We start from the raw sequence: 18,306 nt of genomic DNA, 5'->3' as shown, positions 1-18,306 counted from the left end.
ACGTCTGACTACAAACATCTTGATTCACTTCGCCATGGGAGATCGCTCTCGATTCTCTTGAGGCGGTGATTTATTGGTGGATCGTTATATGTCAGTCTGTTTCTACTTAGCTTGGGGCAATACTATCCCATGCCAAATACACAAGGCAGATCCCCCAGCCGAGAAAGGAGATTTGCTGTGCATATTCGACGAGCGTTATTCGAACACTAACTACTCCTCTTCATCGCCCTCTCCCTCTATTTCCTCTGATCCCACGATATCCTCTGTGTTCTCCTTTGTCCCTTTCTCCCAGTTTACCTCACATCCCAGTGGCCTTTATTTTTTACTCCCCTTGTCAGCTCATTCACGTAGGAAGCAGCGGAAATTCCTCTGTTGATTTATCAAATACAGAAAAAACTCACTGCTCTCTGTGAGAAACGTAACTCCCAGTGTCGCGATTTCCTCGTTAAATAAATATCGAATGTCCAACCACTGGGATAATATTATAGTCAGTTTATATCCCTGAGTGAAGAAACGCTATGGACATGGGGGGCGTTCTCCCCTTTTTCTGTCTATAACCTGGTGCAGTCATAAACACGGTTGAATCCACCGAGCGTTGAGGCAGGAGCCATCAGGTTGTAACGTAGTCTCCTTCGGCGACATCGTCGACTACACGCTTACTACACACCAAGTCCTTCTGGCTATAACTTCGTTTCCCCTTAGACACCCGTATCTATCTCAACTCCCTCGGCGTAACTCGTGTGTCTGCCTTCTTGGTTAAGACATGCACGTGGGCCCAAGTACATGGGGTGTCTGTATAAATCTATGCGAGGGACATGTAATCGATCATTAGGGGGATGAGGGTTGAAAAAATTTTGTAGAACTTTGGCCGACCCGACGAACCGAACGGAGAGGAGTCCTAATGACGAGATTTAATGGTGAGATAATAGTGGATTAGTGGTGGGTAAATAATACCATTTTTTAATGATAATAGTGGTTGGGGATTAGTTTAGTGATTAAATAGGATAGGAAACAAAGGAATATCTGATGCTCTTCATAATTATGATGTTTAAAGAAAATATTATTAACATTTCCATCTCCTAATGAATTCCTCGATCCATCCACTTGCGGATAACATTTCATTTTGGGACACCCTACATTATTACATTGTCATTCTTGTAATGCAGACATAACGTGCGTCTACTGTGCACGTTTCCTTCTTTCAATTGAACTTACCCAACCGTTCCCTTATATTTCCTGCTGTGTCGTGGTAGTGGAAGGGTTTCTCGACTTCATTATTTATAGTCCCAACGACTTATGAGTGCAGAACCGTATGCAAACCCTTTCTCCCCCACCCCCACTGTTTTTCCGCCCCTTCTACTTACACGGTTGAGTTCTGCACCCTTTTGTGTTAGCAATTCCAGCGACCCTCGACTACCTCACCTTCATCCTCTCACTTCTCTCTTTCCTAAAACCCATTCCCCTTAGTTCCGCCGCACCCTTAGATCGTCTGACTATTCCCTCCTGCGGCGCCACACCTCAACCGGTGTATCCAGGATCGTCGTCTCACTAGTATTATAAACTAGTTTGAATCGTTTGCGACTAACAACGTAACCCACGAAGCGTGTCGCACACCGACGTTGCGGTTTACTGTTCGGAACAGCTTCAGCATGAGCTTCCTGTACTAAGCTAGTCACGGTGCACCTGCATTTCTCAATTTAATCTCGTATTTGTACTCAAATACATAGCATTTGTCCTTTCAGAATGTGGAAGTCCACTTTGTTATCGAATTATTTCTTAATGTAGAAATATGTTGATTGGGAATTTATGAATTCAATTTTAATCGCCCATCACATATTGTTTCCTTCCAACACCACAAATTTGACGCTTGTTGTGATGGAAATCAAGCGCCAAATTGATTTTTGAAAGCATTGTGTTGTATCACGATCACATTTTTTATTTGTTCCAAGGGATTGTTCAATGTATGAGCGGTTTTGGATTGTCGAAAATATTTTCAAGCGGAACTATGTATTGGTAAATTGTTCAACTGTTATTTCCAAATATGCCGTACGTGAAATCACTTCACCTATATATTGTTGTTTGGCAAATTCTGTTGGTAAATTCGAAAAATGTTCAAAAGGTCATAGGTTGATTAAAATTCGGAAAATCTTTATCACAGGTACAAGATCACTGAGGGAGAGCGGAATGTGGATATTTGTTAGAGTAAAACAATTCATTTGCACGATTTTGATCGATGCCAGGAGCCCATTGGTCATAGATTATTGTAATTAATTTATATAATGTCTGATACTGCATCCTTAAAGTATTTCATGTAATTTCCCAATTCGATCAGACATACAGTTTATAATTTTCAGAAAATACATTTTTCCGGAGACAGTATTTTTATTATCGCGTTTCCTTCATTTGCGCCAATAATAATCGTTATATTTATGTCGAGTAATAAATGACGATCAATAAATATAGCGACTTCATGAGGGAGAACATTGAATAAAAGGTACTAAAATTGTGGCAGTTTTTAATATACGAAAGGTAATCGTAGGGTAAAATTGTAGTTCTATAAAAAAATCTTCTGCGGGGAATATCCTATCACTCGGTCTATAAAAACACATTTATGGATGTAAAAATTACAGTTTCCATTACAGTAAAATTTTCCAAACGATGGGAGATTTTATTCAAGCTTCAATGGGATGAACATCTGGATGGACGAAATGAAAATGTTAGCATGTCGCGTTTCCTGAAAATATCCTCCCTAGTGACACCAAATAACGTCCCCATGTAAATGATTAACTGAGTATTCATTTCTCCAGATGTTTCACACCGAAAAAAAATTTGTTTCGACAAATGCTTCTGTACTTCTAGAAATCTACACTCAACAGTTATCAAAAAAACGATATCTTGCACTGACAGGAAAAACTTTAGGCAAAAGATCTTGTACTTCATCAAAAAATGATGAGCAATGAACTCACTTGAAGCATAACACAAAAAATAGAAAAACCAGACCTTTTGCAAGTGTGAGATTTAAATGGTTCTGATTTTTAAAATATTTCTCTCTTTCAAATTCATCATTGTTTCGATTTACGATGCGGTAGCGCTACGGTGAAGGCGTGACCACTGGCTTTCCTAACTTTTAAGTGACCAACGAAGTGTTAAACAATTTCTATTATAAGTTAGATTATTTGAGTTAAGAAATGACCGAAGAGAGACCAACCAGGTTATGGGTATCAATCATTATTCCCAAATTAACTTCCTCAAAACTAAACCCAGCTGAAGACTTGTTCCGGTGAGACTGCTCTTAGCGTTATACAGGAGTCACGGACAAGCACGTGGCAGACACTACGACTCCCCAGAGAAAACACAATGACACACCAACGACCTAACCAGTATTAACTAACTTATTCCGACTTAAAAAAATTCTTTATCTCACGTTCAAGACGAAATATAATTTCCTGTTTAACTCTACGTCTCAGCACTCCGCTGGTGGTCGTCCTAATCAGTTGGAAAAATTTTTCAGAATAGACTAATTATACCATTACTGTACTTCCTGTTAAATACTTGGCCAGGTCGTTCGTGTTCGGTATTATTTGACAGTAGTTGTGACTACAAATTACCTTTACCCTTTTCCTGGTGATTATTTCCTTGAAGCTTTCCCTCCAGTGGTGGCCCTACACGTTCTTGCCCCAAATTGTTAAGGGAGTAATTCCCAGAGTGTAGAGTAGCGAAATAATTGCCTTCTTGATTTCAGTATCTCGATATACTGAGAGAAACGTTCACTAAAAATTTACACGAATGGGAATCTTAGAGCGAAATGGAAGACAGTGAAAAAATACTGGTCTATAGAGGATATTTTATAATTTTTCAGGTAACAAAAATACTTCTATTAGGGGATGGGATCTGTTGAGGAGAAAATTACACACCTGCTTGCCAAAAATTTTCTTCCCCGCATGCAAATGTTTGTTTGGGACTCTTGAAGATGATGGAGACAGACGATAGCAAATTTTTACCAAACGTTTTGGGTAAAAATTATTCTGTTACAAAAAAATCAACCGAAAAATTGTAGCAATTATTCACCTTCATTGAGATAATTTTTGTGGACTGTAGTGCAAATTTTACAATTTCTATGCAAACCACCCTCACGTTTAGCAAATTTTCTGAGCCAAGGGAGTAAAATTCACTGCACAACTTATACTTTTTCGTTTATTTAAAGTGTAAAGCGCTGAAAATCGAAGTTCGCCCGAATTACTTAACTTATTCGTTAATTTCGGTCCGACTTTATCCTCTAGAGAATTCCAAAATAGAAAACATTTTGCAAATACTCCCAGATATTAATTACTGTCATTGAAATTTAGTTGAACGGTATTTAACATAGTTCTCATCCCTGAAATTGAACTTAAATCATTTAGGAATTACTGACCTGGCAAAATTTGTAGCTAAAAGATTTTTATCAATCAAAATATCAACAAGGTATCAGCAATATCATGTTCTTATCAAGAATATTTTTTCCCAGTCCAAGTTGTTATGTAACTTCTGTATTTCTTCGAAGATATCCTCTGAAATCCCCGTTTACAAGACTACATTTCCCTCGGAGGGGTATGAGAGAGTTCGATTTGTTCTCGAACTCTCCATTTCGACTTAGTGGAAGTCTGGCAGTTGTATGCTAAGTGGTATGCGGTTTCAGTCAGCTGAAACAAACAGAGCACCAATCTGTAAACAGACTAAGAAACTCGGCTGAATCAACACGAAAAGAACACCAAATCCATTCGTCTCTCACAACCGCAACCTAAATACTGTGGCGTATGCATTTTTTTTTTCAATTCAATCCAAACGATTAGAATCTCATTTTCTGAACGGGCAGTGGAGGGAGGGGGTTGAAGTGCCAAAGCTCGGTTGTGCTTTCTCAAATATATTATCGCGTGACTGATATTTAGTCATAACAATTATGGAAATGAAAAAAAAATTGAGGTAAAATGGATGAGATTGAATTTGGAGGACGATTGATGTATCAAAGTGACTAAAGCGATATAGATCGTGGATATAATAAGAGGCGTTAGAAAAGGGAACGACTGGCGTGCTGGTCGAAGTTGGCGTGACTTCCGACCGAGGCGCTGGATTCCGGAAACCAATCGTAACCCCCCGCCAACGCGAATCATCCGTGGCTTCGAGCGTCAATCTAATTCACGTGCCGTTGAGCTTTCAACTCTATCCAACGGACAAGCGACCAAGTGAAAAATTATACTCCCCTATGAGAGAAGTATAATTATCTAATTCGTATGAGAAATATAATTAAGAATCATCTACAGTAAAAACTATTTTTAACTATTTCCAGTACACAACTCTATCAGTTTATCCCAAGTTCTGAGATAGAACTGATGTGATGATGAATCACAACGATTTGAGGGAAAAATTTCTCTCTGGATGGAACATGACACTTTCATCAGCTTCTCATGTACTATTAATTCAATCCTCTATATCACTTTTAGTGGATCCACAATATGCAAGGGATATTTCTCAATACGATGAAAAAATGATGGCATATGGATGAACGTCTGCCGACGTTCATAGGCCGATAAGAAATAAAACAATCGCCCAATAACTGCCTCGCAATTTCGGTGTTGCTCAGATATATCCACACCTCTATCCACACAACGTCCCCTGCATATGGGTATCGGTCCCATCAGACACGGGAGTTATTCAAAAATCGATTGGAGAGACTGTTCGCTGCATATTTCCAATGGGGCAGAAACAAAGGAGTCTATATTGATGAAAAAAGCACCAGCATGACAGCAAATCTCCAGAACTGAAATTCCTGAGGCTAAAAAACCATTAAACTATGCTTGAATTACCGACATATTCCGGTTATCGTGGTGTCACAATGTGACACGTTCTTTGTGGACTATTTTCATCTCCATTATTGCTCCTGAATTATGGTATTTTTTTTCTCACTGGTCGAATGATTTATTGATTTCAAACAAAATTCGAAAACTGTTAAACGAATGGTTATTCCGAAACCCTGATAATTTTCCTTCGAGATGATACAAAAAGAATAGCCATCGGGAAATTGAAAGTAACCGAATGTAGACTGAAATAAAAATTGAAGAAATAAAATAATGAACTAAGAATTGAAATTAAAATAATAAACAATTATTCCATTAGTAAATATCCATTCGACCCTTTGTGTTGTGATCCACTCTATGAATTTTATTCCTATTTGTATTACTTTCTTATTTTCCTGATAACGTTTACCGATCCCTAGACAACTCTGTCTTCACAAGATGATGAGGTTATTGTGAACAAAATTAAATAAAGTACAAAGGAGCATGCAGAGAGCAACGCAAACACGATCGGACAGAAATTAATCAGAAAAAATTGGAAACTGAAAGCGGAGGTAAGTAATAAGGGACCAAGTAGGTCCGGCAGGGAATAGGGAACAGTCAGGTAGAGACCACGAGGAGTACGAAGGAGACTAAAATAAAGACAAAACATCATCGTGAACGAAGATCCAACTCCAGTTGGTACTTGATGGATCCAGATGAAGTAAAATCCTTGATACAGACGAGCAAGTCTCCGGGTGAGAAAGTGAAGGAGCACCTTTGAAGGTATTCATCTGATAGCTAGAGGCGATCAGGGTTTCCTGAGCTAGTATCCGGAGGAGCGGGTTGGTGGAGATATAGGCCACGCAAAGCTCAGCCAGGTATGCAGAGTTGGCTGTCCTCAGTACTTGATGGATGATCGATGCAATAGCAGAGATTCTATAGCCAGAGGCAGTCAGCCAGCCCAGACTGTGTCCAGAGGGAAAAATAGGTGCTTCACGAAGCAGGGCAGTAAGGAAATGAATGATCTGGTTCATTGGGTGCTGCATTTGGTGGTCAAGCGCAGAATCAACATCCTGAAGCGCTGCGGCATTGACCGGTAGCCGATGCAGAGGAACATTGGCTCAACTTTATCAGCTGCACTAATAGGACCAATTAGTTATTATTATTATAAGTGAAAGGGAAATATCAATATACGTAAAACTCATCAGTTTATGTCGTGACGAATAACTTGATAAAACTCCCTCCTTGATTCCACTTCCCTACCAAGCAGATGGAACTTATTGATTTTATATGCTACCTCACTCCCTTTACAATCAATTTCACATTCTCCTCTCATTCTCTTTTCAACGAAAAGCAATAAGAGAAGCTGAGTGAAGAGCCAGGCTCCATTGACATAATAGGTCTCGCGTGTGCCAGTGTCATTCTCACCACGTCCGATGAAACGGCTACCACAATCGACAGAAACGATGAAAAACTTCTTATTCCAATTCCGTAGAATGAATCCTATCCTTTTCTATGGCTTTTCCAGCAATGTTTAACCAAAGTCATTATAAGTCGGCCAAGTTATATAAAGACGTCTGCTATTAAGAAGTTTCACTGTTAATTTATAGAAAGTGTCGTGCCAGCTTTCGTTCGTCTTCTCCTTACCATTACGAAGGGACCATCTGTGATTACACCGGTTGTGGAGAACAGAATGAGGAAAAAGAAAAAAAATAAATGGAGGGTAAAAGTTGAATATACATTTGCTGTGTTGCTAATATGAATAATGAATCTTTCAACACAGCTGAATAAAATACCTTCGAAGGATTACGGGATTTAGGCTGAAATAATGTTACGTCTCACGTTATTATTGATGACTGCTACATTTGAACAACTACCTCATCCTATTTGCATAATTCTACTGCTCCAATAGATGAGAGGATGAGCTCGAGGTGAGGAAAGTGGGAGTGAAATGGGGAGGAGTGGCATCCAGGGGTTTTAGGGAGCTTGTTACTAGCTGTTATTAATTATACTTGGGGCTTCCAGCCCCTACCAACAGTCCTCCCTGCCCCAAGACGATGTCTCGAGGGAATTTACTCGAGCCCTTCGATATGCGAAACGTGAATGCTGAGAGAAGGAAACCCTATCAGTCGAGAATTCTCATGGTATACCAACTGTTATGCTCGACTCTCTCTGGAGATACAACCAGTTGAAATCAAATTTTTCTTGTTGTTTCAAGACACAAAATGAACTCAAGAAAGTGAGCAATTCATTGGACTCCCGCGGTGATTCAACTTCTGGTTGTATTCTACTTTTCAAAAGTTTTCGTAAACTTATGAAGAATTTTCTCGAGCTATGAATACTTCTCGCTTTTATCATTGTCGAGATGGACTTGCGGCGGTTTTATTAAATAGCAAGATGTTATCAAATATGATGAATTATGTTTGTGGTAAATTATACTGACTGATGAATAATACTTGAACGAAGCTGGGGACGATGCCTTAGGGCGAAATAGCGCGAGTAATTATTCTACGAATGAAAGTAAACGAAGAAAAATATTGTTTTTTCATAAATGAACATAGTAATTGGTGATAGTAAATGCGCAATTCCCTTGTGAAAAAATCCACTTTTTAATTCTTATTCTGATATTTTTTCTCTTTCTTCCCCCAAACTTTACGAATTATTACGTATCACACCAAATATTTTTGCAAAATTTTGTTTTTAGTGATAAATTGTGAGTTAAAATTCAAGCGATGGAACTTTGCATTTCGAACGCAAAAAGATGATCATTAAATTTTGAAAGCAAGAAACTTGCTTCTACAAGATCGTATTGTTCTGTAAGCCGTAATAATTCTACGAATATTCTAGGTACAAATACCATTTTCCCAACCACAAAACAGTCGTAGTAACGAACACCAGCAGCTGTCGCAAAGCACAGCAGTTCGAATCCAATGGCAATGGGTATATTACAAAAAAAAATGTGAGTGGAAAAAACCTCTCCAATTATATTAGATTTTCATGGGTTTCCACATATGGTTGCAAATTGTGGTGAAGTTGGCTGGGAAATTGTACCAATTATTGGCTCGTGTGGTCAAGAAGTCAACGATATAATAGTTCAAATTGCCGGCTCGTAACTGAGTTGATAGTTGACCCAAAAAACTTATCTCTGAGGTGCAAAATCCTGAAGGGAATATCTTGTTTTTTTAAGTTGGACATGTGTCAAGGGAGAATTTGTTCCCAGAGTAGTGACAATGGAAGCCAAAGCGAAAATTTATTTATTGAATTAACAATTTATCTCGTCAGCGTTAACTATCTTGTCATATGTTCAGTCGGTATGATAAAATTTTTAATTGGTCAGTCACTTGTTGAAATCACGATGAAGGCATTAGTACTCGATTAAATCATATGACATCGTGGTGATGAGGATATTGGAGGAATTATCATTCTCCTCTAGTTCTCCATTCCCGTTTATCCGTTTTTTCTGTTCTTTTTATTTCTTTCTTTTACGTTTGTTCCAGTCTCTGGTACATGCGTACTATTGTTTTCCTCCTCATTGAAATTAGCTGTTCACGACCAACGCACACAATCTGCAATGGTTGCTAGATACTACTACAGTCGTGGGAGAATGGGGTGAAATAGAGTAGAGTGGCATGATGTATAATTAACAAAAATAAATAATACACAACAGGCTGAGGTGAACTGCGCATTTCAGTCTAAGAACTCCGGAGAAATTAATGAAACATGAGGAAACTTTAAAGAAATCTCTCTTCTAATTTTCAGGACACGCAGAAAAATATTCAATCAAAAATACTTCTGAAATAAACAACAATTTAAAATAGTAAACAAAATTGCTTTTTCCCACGTCACCGGGAAGCCCTGTTAGGCCCCTAGCAGGGAATTGCCCAGTCCCCAAAGAACATCTGAGCCTTATTGATGATCTAAGAATGCTCTCGGTATTGAAGATAATAACACCATGAATCAGCACTCTTCCACTTTTCGAATACACACTTTCCCGCCAATCGACTTCATTCTGACGTTTCATCATAATCTTGTAATATATAAAATTATCCAAACAGCCCTTTGATATTCGAAGTGGCAAGGGGTAGTGAGTGAGAGGGCAGCCAGAATCGGGATTTTCAATGAAGCACGCGCAAGAAATATCCCATGTGAACATTCCACTGCTCTCCTAGCGGTTAACGCTGCAATTTTCAACGTAATCGCTGTCTAACGGTCGCCCCAGGGAAAGTTCATACGTCAGATTAACTCGGAAACTTTCGGTGGCGGTAGGAGAAACCACAGGCCGAAACTATCTACATATATATATTTAAATATATATATATATATATTCATAGATACATACAGTCCTAGCGTCAATACATGATGTCCCATCGCACTCGTTAATGTATTGACGGTCCAGTGGGTGATCATCTACTTCGAGCCGACCTCCACAACTCCAGCAATTATTGATACGCCGCCAATGCGCAGTGTGATTACTGATTACAGCTCTGGTAATAATGATTTCCGTTAATCGCCATTGTAAGCTCTACGTATTCACATTGATGTGTTCGTGAAATGTGCCATTTAATAGTGGTGATTCAATTTATATTTATGGCTTCGTCCTATTGGCATTAGGCCACGTTGAAAAATAATACGTATGATAATTTTGGACAGAAGGAATAATAATGCTTCGGCCGTTGGGGAGATTTTTGTTAATTGCAAAGGGTGATGATGATTTGAGGTACATTTTTTATGGATTGAATCATATAAACATGAATAACTAGCGCAAAAAACTGACTTTCTTTTGGTCGTTGGTACCACATTCATTTAACATAAAAAATTGACCAGAGATTCTATTTTTTTTTTGTAATAAATGAATTTCCTAACAAAGAAATGAATAAATATATTCTCTATTTTTTCAGAAACAATTGTCGGGCTCTTCTGCTGAAAAGGTATGATTTTTTAGTTATTTAAGTTAAGTAGTTAGTTATGTAGATACGAAATTTCAAGAATTCTCCTATACTTATCATAGTGAACACTTTTCAAATGAAATATCCCTCCGCAACAACAAAATGAGAGACTCGGGAGTCTTCAATCCCTTTGAATTTTTTCCATTAGTATTTTTTTTAAATAAATATGTATTTTTCATGGATGAAAACAAAATCCCAGGATTTTCCTCCACAGGGAACCGTAATATTTGAAATTTCACTGTTTCATATCGTAGCTAAAAAGGTATGTGTTTTTAAAAAATAATATATCAGATATATTCTCTCATTCCATTTTATTTTATTTGCCGTTAAAACAGAATCTGACCGATGCGATTAAAACCCGAGAGAATAAAAAATAATATTTATGCGCTTATCTCTACAGAATGCATTCGTTTCATTTGTTTGAAGAGGTTCTGGAACAAGTGCAGCATACGACCCTCTTGCTAGAGAGAATTCCATTACATGCAGAAAACGTCCCAATTTTCTTTCTCACTTCAACTTTTAACATTGTACTACGTCTTTTGCCTCCTTCTTTCTACCCCCAATTTGAGTCTTCTCGCGCACAAGAATCTCTAGTATTTTTCATTCTTTTTTTATTCCACTTTTTTCCTCGAGGTGCCTCGTTTGGCCTCGGTGTAAGCTTTTTCTTCCAGTGAGTACACAGCATGAAAATTTAAAGCTGTTAGGTCAGCATTGCCACTGTACCCCAACAATACTGACATCGGTATTTAACCCGAGGCATGGTAACACTCCTTGTTCTGTATGTGAGAAAGAAAATATAGCCCGAGGGGTGGTCGAGGGAGTGAGTGAGATGTACTTGGTGTATAAATATTTGTTAGAGAAAAATGGTTGATAAACAAACGTACGATGGGGGGAAAGTATGAGAACGGACGATCGAAGGTAGTTTGGAAAAAAACACCAACTATTCGCATGTATGTGTGGGGGATACCTATGTATGTAGAATGCCTAGCATGAGGCATCACCAGATACGTGCCGTAGGAAATAAGAATTTGAAATCCAATTTTCCACCGCATATTTAATAGGGAGTGCCGAGCAAGCTGTACTACGGTGAGGATCTAAAATGGTGGGCGTCACTACTCACACAACGAGCATTATCATTATACTAACACTATCGTTTCCATGTTATTTCCCTTGCCTGTGATGAAAGCAAATACCCTGGCTGTCTACCCTTAAGACAAAAATGGTTCGGATTTTTAGTGTCGAAGGGAAGCTTTGTCATCATTCAAATTTAACTCGTACAATGGAAAATAATGGAAGAAATAGAAATTCTGTGATTGATTCGAAGGTTGCCGGGAGGGAATAGGAATTAGGATAAATGCTATGGTACGACACGAATATCGATTTAATGGTAATGTTTTAGATTGAAGAAGAATGAGGTCAATTGCACGGAGAGAATGAGCTTAAATTTATTTGATATATTCCTGGGACATTCGATTTTTAATTGTAATAGAGATCAAATAATTTTCCTGCAATTTTACTTTCTGCTATGAATGGATTAAAAATGTTAGAACGTTTTCCTTCAATATTCATTACACTAAAAGTTTCTATTGGCTTTCCTCAATTATTTTCGACAAAACTCACTTTGCTTTTGCTACCTCTAAACTAACTCTGCCCCGTCAGTGAAACTGACCTGAGTTGAACTGTGTCACCAAATTGTCTAATCCACAAAAATAGCAAGAGAGTAACGATGCCATTGCGAATATTTATTCTAGGTTGGAGACATTCTTCTTAACGTTCAAGAGACTTTATCCTTCCAGTCTAGTAATTTTTAACCAATGAATAACTTCTTAGTACCTAAAGCAATTAACCAACTTCGACAATTAACCAACTTCACCCATGAGCCCGGTCATTGTTGCCCGAATGTCTCCGGGAAATTTCTGAAAAATATTTCAGGCAATTTTTTTATAACTCAAATCAAATTTCGCTACTTAATTCTCAAATAATTCTCCTATATTTTCTCTGTGCATTTTACAAGATGGGACACTTCGGCAGCTTAAAGATTCAATGGAAAATCAAAATTTAATAGATTGACAAATCCCGGTGAATCATCCTTTATCCGATATGCAACGAGCTGATAAATAACTGAAGATCACTTGCAATCGCCTAACGACAGCACTAAGACTAAGAGTAGACATCAAAAATTGAGGTAACTCCCAAAAATTTATGTCAAACTTTTCCATTACATACATCAGTCAGTGTCATCCAAAGTTCAACTGGTCAATCTCTTCCATTCCATCGGAATTCTCTCCATTTATAATATCCAGGAATAGTCGCACCTATAGACGAATTCGCTGGATACGTTGACACCATTCGGTAACTGTTACCGAATTGTTGAATTACACCGAATCAATGTTCGCTAACATTTACCGAATAATTCAGTCGCCTAATAAAAGAATAATTTCAATTTTCAATGATTAATTAATTGAATATTTGATATTCCCCAATTCTACATTTTTGATTCTACCATTTTGATAAATCATGTAAATTCCATCGAGGGATATTCAGCTAATGAAATGTCCAAAAATTTGTTAAACCAAATTACTCATTAACAGGTACATTCGCAATGAAAATATTTTTATACCGGTCGTTCTTTCAATAATTAAAAATCCAAGAAAACTGTTGAAAGCGACTGGAGTTTTCAAAATTGTCTTATTTTTGTCTCTCGTCTCAGTTTTTCATATTTACTTCACAAAACTTTCTCGTTTCGTCTCATAATCCCTCCTCGCTCATTTCTTCCCTCTCTGGCTGCATCAGTACTAGAAACATCTCAAAGAAGAAATAATTATTTCTTCCCATGTAACACTGCACGCTCAGGATGCAATCGATAATATATACATTTTAATCCTCACATGCATACGATTGAAGTTTATTCTACCTCATGCAGTATGAATATCAGCTCCAGGTTCTTTCATCTCGATTTCTATTCGGCGTATAAAATACACTCCAGTAAGAAGATTTATTTAAAAAAATCGAAGTAATCCTGTTCTATCTTCCTTTGCTGTTTTGGTGCGCTCAAAGCGCCTTAACGGTACATAACCATTACACATTATGTATCATGTATTTTTGTAAACTAGAATTGAGTGCGCCCTCGGCAGTATCGACAATCTTCGAGGATTCGTTCATTTTTAGTCATAAATAATTTGCATAAAATTCCACTTATTGAAATTCCCTATAACTATTATATACTATAAATTATATGTTATATATCGCCTATAATATATCATATATTATATATTATACAAATATGAACAGGCTGAAAGAATTCGGGCTTATCCTCAAGTCCGACTAAAATCGTTTTGATCCCCTTGTTCAACTCCAAATCTCCTTTTCCCTCCATTTTATCACTCGCCATCCGTTACTTGTTCGTTTCTTAACGTGTCATTGAAATGATGGAGTTATTTATTCATTTAAATTAACTAATTATCTCACTTCAGTCCTAAAGCCATGAAAATGGCTGAGTCGAGCTGGCATTTCAGCAGCCTCCAGGTTGCTTCATATATAGGGGAAGATGGGAAATAGTTTTCCGCTTGGTCGATCGACTCTTGGATAAAACGGTTGAGGTGGGTGCAACGGGGGAAAAACCATATTGCTCACGTGCGCTTCAGTACCAACTGGGCGAGCTGTGTAGAGAGTGGCTAAAGTGAGGGGTGAAGAAGAGGGGAAAAAAAGAGAGGGGAAAGATGAGGACGGATGGATTGGGGTATGGGGAGAGTAAACCGAGTGAGAGGCTGTAAAAAGATGGCGCACCCATTGGTAGAGCGTAATTGGCGGCATCTGTGACCCAGTGTTCCGCAAAATTGATTGAGGAATCGGGTGAACGTAGTCCCAGAGCTAATTGGAACGAGCAACAAATCTGCTACGAGAATTCCAGTCACGGTTTTACTGTACTATCGTGCGTTAATTTTATCCAAATTTAATATTAGTTGCCTCTCGAGTTTTCTCAGTCTATTCAATTCTCTAGCTCGATGGGTATATGCAAGAATATGCACAGAATATTTTGGAGTCTTCTTTTGGAAAAATATTCAAATTAAATTTCAGACTTTATGGGTGAAAATGAGGAGACATCAGCACGGGCCGGTGAACTGCCTTCGCCTGATCGCATGACGAGGAAAATCACTGAATTTGACTAATTACATTTCCTTCATTCATTACGTGAACAAAAAAAATTCAAAGGAAAATTAGGCCAAAATTACCGTGTTCCTCGTGGTAACTTTCATCTTGTCGAAATCGTTTGAAAAGAAATTGAAAATTGGCAAAAAAATTATTTAGAATAATTCCAAAATAGTAAACGAAAAAGGACAGTTCTGTCCTCGTTGACCATAACACGATTACCAGAGAATACATTTCGGATATACGTGCGATGGGGTCTTTCAACTTGTCAGACTAGTACGGAAATATCTACTGCATCAATTAGTCTCTTTAGAGAGTCGAATACCGCCGTAACAATATGAATGACCTTTTCCAACTTTTTCAAATTCCAACTGCATACGAAATCCCTTTTAATTCTCATTTGTAGATTAATACTTGATGTATTCAAATTGTCCGTAAATTTGTTATTAAATGAATTTTATCCAATCATGCGCAATACATAAACAATGCGAATGACATCGTACAAAGCTATCCGTTTTCGTATTTTACTGTTAAAGCATCATGTAGGTTATATACTGTTTCATTCTCACAATGTATTTTTGGTGAATATACCACTAGTATAAATACGATGAACGAATTACCGATGATGATATGCGGTAGATTCGCAGTATTTCAGTACTACCCATGCTGTACTGTGATGAATATATAATACAATGAATAATCATTGACAATACAGTTGTGACTGCGGTCGCATGAAGCAATTACTGGATGATTTGCGCAATTTATTCCTATATGCATTCACAATGTACGCTCCATCGAAATTCCACCAACTGGAGAAATGGCCATTCACCCAAAATGAACATGATTCTAGCACTGTAGTGTTCAGAGTCATAGCCAGGCATTCTGAATAAACATCCGGCGCTAGTTTGCGGTCATTTCGCCGCGTCAGTTTAACCGGATCTGCAGTCGTATTTACCTTTCGTCTTCGAGTGACATATAACTGTCATTTTTTTTGTACCATCCAAACGTATACCAATCGTCCCTCAATGCCAACCATTTACCCTCCCATCCTCGATGAAATATTCAATATTTAATGCAGTACATTATCCTGGTTCTTGCCATCGTTCATATTGAAATTGAAGAACGCCATTCTGCCCCATTGTTCGTGTACAAGTGACACATGTGAATAAAATATATAATCGCATCGATCTCATATATTTAGGATCCGAAATCTCACGAGAAATTCCTCCCTGAAACGAAAATAACTTCTTTTCTCTGAGTAACGATTCACATGTTGGCTGAACTCAGTAGTCAGACTTGACGATTAGTTCGGCCAATCGTACTCAGATTATTGCAATGTCTAATGAATGGTGATTACTTCGTATAGTATCAGCGAGAGACAAAACAAATGCCAGACAGATAATTATAAAATATAGTTCCTCTTTTGTTAGCCACAATATGGAGAAAGTTGTTTTGTTGTCAGTATGATATGTGGTCTCGTAACCGAATACGACGAGGGAAATAAAAACGGCATTTAAATGTTTTCCCCTACACTGAGAGGTTTTCTCCATGTTTTTAAGCACCACCAACCACCAACTCATACTATCACGCGTTATATACTCGACCATTCTTCGTTCTCGTTTTTGCCTACCGTCCCAAACCTTTCGTGAGCACAACTCTTCCTCTATTTTGATCTCCTGCAGTTTTATTTTATGAGCTTTTTTTTCTTCTTTGTGCAAATGCCCAAGTACATTTTTTACGTACTCGCCTATTTTTTTTTTTATTCCCTACTCTACTCCCCGCATGTCGTCCACAAAGGGATTACGTTAGACAAAGTATATATATCTAACAGTCCCGTAAGCTTTGTATACAACAATCATAAATGCAAACATTCATTTTATTTTCCATTGTTATAATTATCCATCTACATTGAATTCTTGGCAGTTATTTCTATGAAAAAATTTCACCCCCCAATGAAGTTCATAATCTCCTGTTTCATTTTGAAGAATAGAAATGCTTTGTCTGCAGAGTCTTTGAGCTTTTCATTCGTTTCAAATTTTACGATAGTTCTCAGAAAGCTCGTTAAAAGGGTCTTATCGTCATAAGTAAAAAAAAAAACCCGTGAGATACCTGATAAGACTCGAGTATTGGGCGAGGGTCGGGGAGACGGGGGAGAGGAAGTCCGGGAGTTTGGCTAGTCCAAGGGTTGTAAAAAATAACATTGGGGGAAAAAGTCAGAGAGAATGTATGACCTGCACTGCCGTAGACTTCTGGGAAGCTAGCCAACAACGAAGTTATATGGTTATGAGGTGACCTCCAATTATCAAACCAATGGAATTCATATATTCACATTCAATAAACTCACGGAAAGACAATTTCCCGTTGAAATATGATAAACGGTGTACAAGACGTGTTGTTGTTTGCCACTCGTTGAAGATCATCCATTACATCCGTACAATGTTTGTCCCTTCTCTTCCCCCAGCCATCGCCCCCTTTTCAACCAACCCCTTGCCCTTCCCCAGACCAGAATCTCATTCAGGAAAAACGGTGAGACGGAGAAGGTAACAACGTACCCTGTTATTAATCAAGTACTTTTTGACACGCTAGTGGCTCTACCACATCGTTAGTTTCATCACTGACGTACCACTATAAATCTGCTATACCTTGTACGTTAGTTCAACTTTAAGTTTTCCTTTATTTTTCTTGGTTCTTCCGTCGGAAGTAAAACACTCTAAGGCACACCTCTGAATATAGAGAAGAATGAGAGAGAACTATGGGAACGGAGAAAGCGAGTGGAGAATCGTCGTGAAGTCGTGCTAAAACTACGAAGAAAACTAGAGGCACTCCTGTATGTATGTCTTTGGCTATACTATGGCACATCTCGGGCGCACCTACCTCTATTCCTGGCACGTGAACTTTATTTTTATTGGTCACTATAAAGCCCCATCAATTACGGTGGATAGATCACTAATCGTTTACTTCTTTTTATTCTGATGTTTGGTATGAATTTTTAAGGAGGACAGTTCTGAATGGAAATAGTCACAACTATTGTCGATAGTAGATTTTTTACATTCATATTTACGCTGTCCAGAAGTCAACTGTCTCAATTTTTCTCATCTTCGAACTGTTTTTTGATGGCTCAATGTGAAGATTCAAAGTCAAACCTTTTGAAAAAGGAAATTGTTAAATGTGTGGTAATTTGGGCTTGAATAAGACAACTAAAAATATTGAGCTGGGGGAAAAGTACCAAAGTATTTAGGTGTCCTTGTCGTCCATACTATTGCGGAAGTATAATGAAGGGGTGTCGCCGAAAGAAGTGTACGAATATCTTTGACTAGCAAATCGCCAATTAAATAGGATTTAAATGGCTTAATTTGTAGCGATTCCTTTCACAAAGACAAGAACACGGAATGAGACACAGA

General features: G+C 38.0%; 1 protein-coding gene across 1 annotated transcript in view; it reads left to right on the top strand.

The window, feature by feature from the left end:
* LOC135164484 (tyrosine-protein phosphatase Lar) overlaps positions 1-18,306 on the top strand; it is a 284,343-nt gene that overhangs the window by 50,591 nt on the left and 215,446 nt on the right. Inside the window, exon 2 of the mRNA XM_064124877.1 lies at positions 10,709-10,738. The gene's annotated coding sequence lies outside the window, so the exon portion shown is untranslated. The remainder of the gene's footprint in view (positions 1-10,708; positions 10,739-18,306) is intronic.

This window comes from Diachasmimorpha longicaudata, chromosome 7 (genome assembly GCF_034640455.1).
Source record: "Diachasmimorpha longicaudata isolate KC_UGA_2023 chromosome 7, iyDiaLong2, whole genome shotgun sequence".
NCBI lineage: Eukaryota > Metazoa > Arthropoda > Insecta > Hymenoptera > Braconidae > Diachasmimorpha > Diachasmimorpha longicaudata.
Note: the sequence above shows the minus strand (reverse complement) of the source record. Positions and strands in the feature narration are given on the sequence as shown.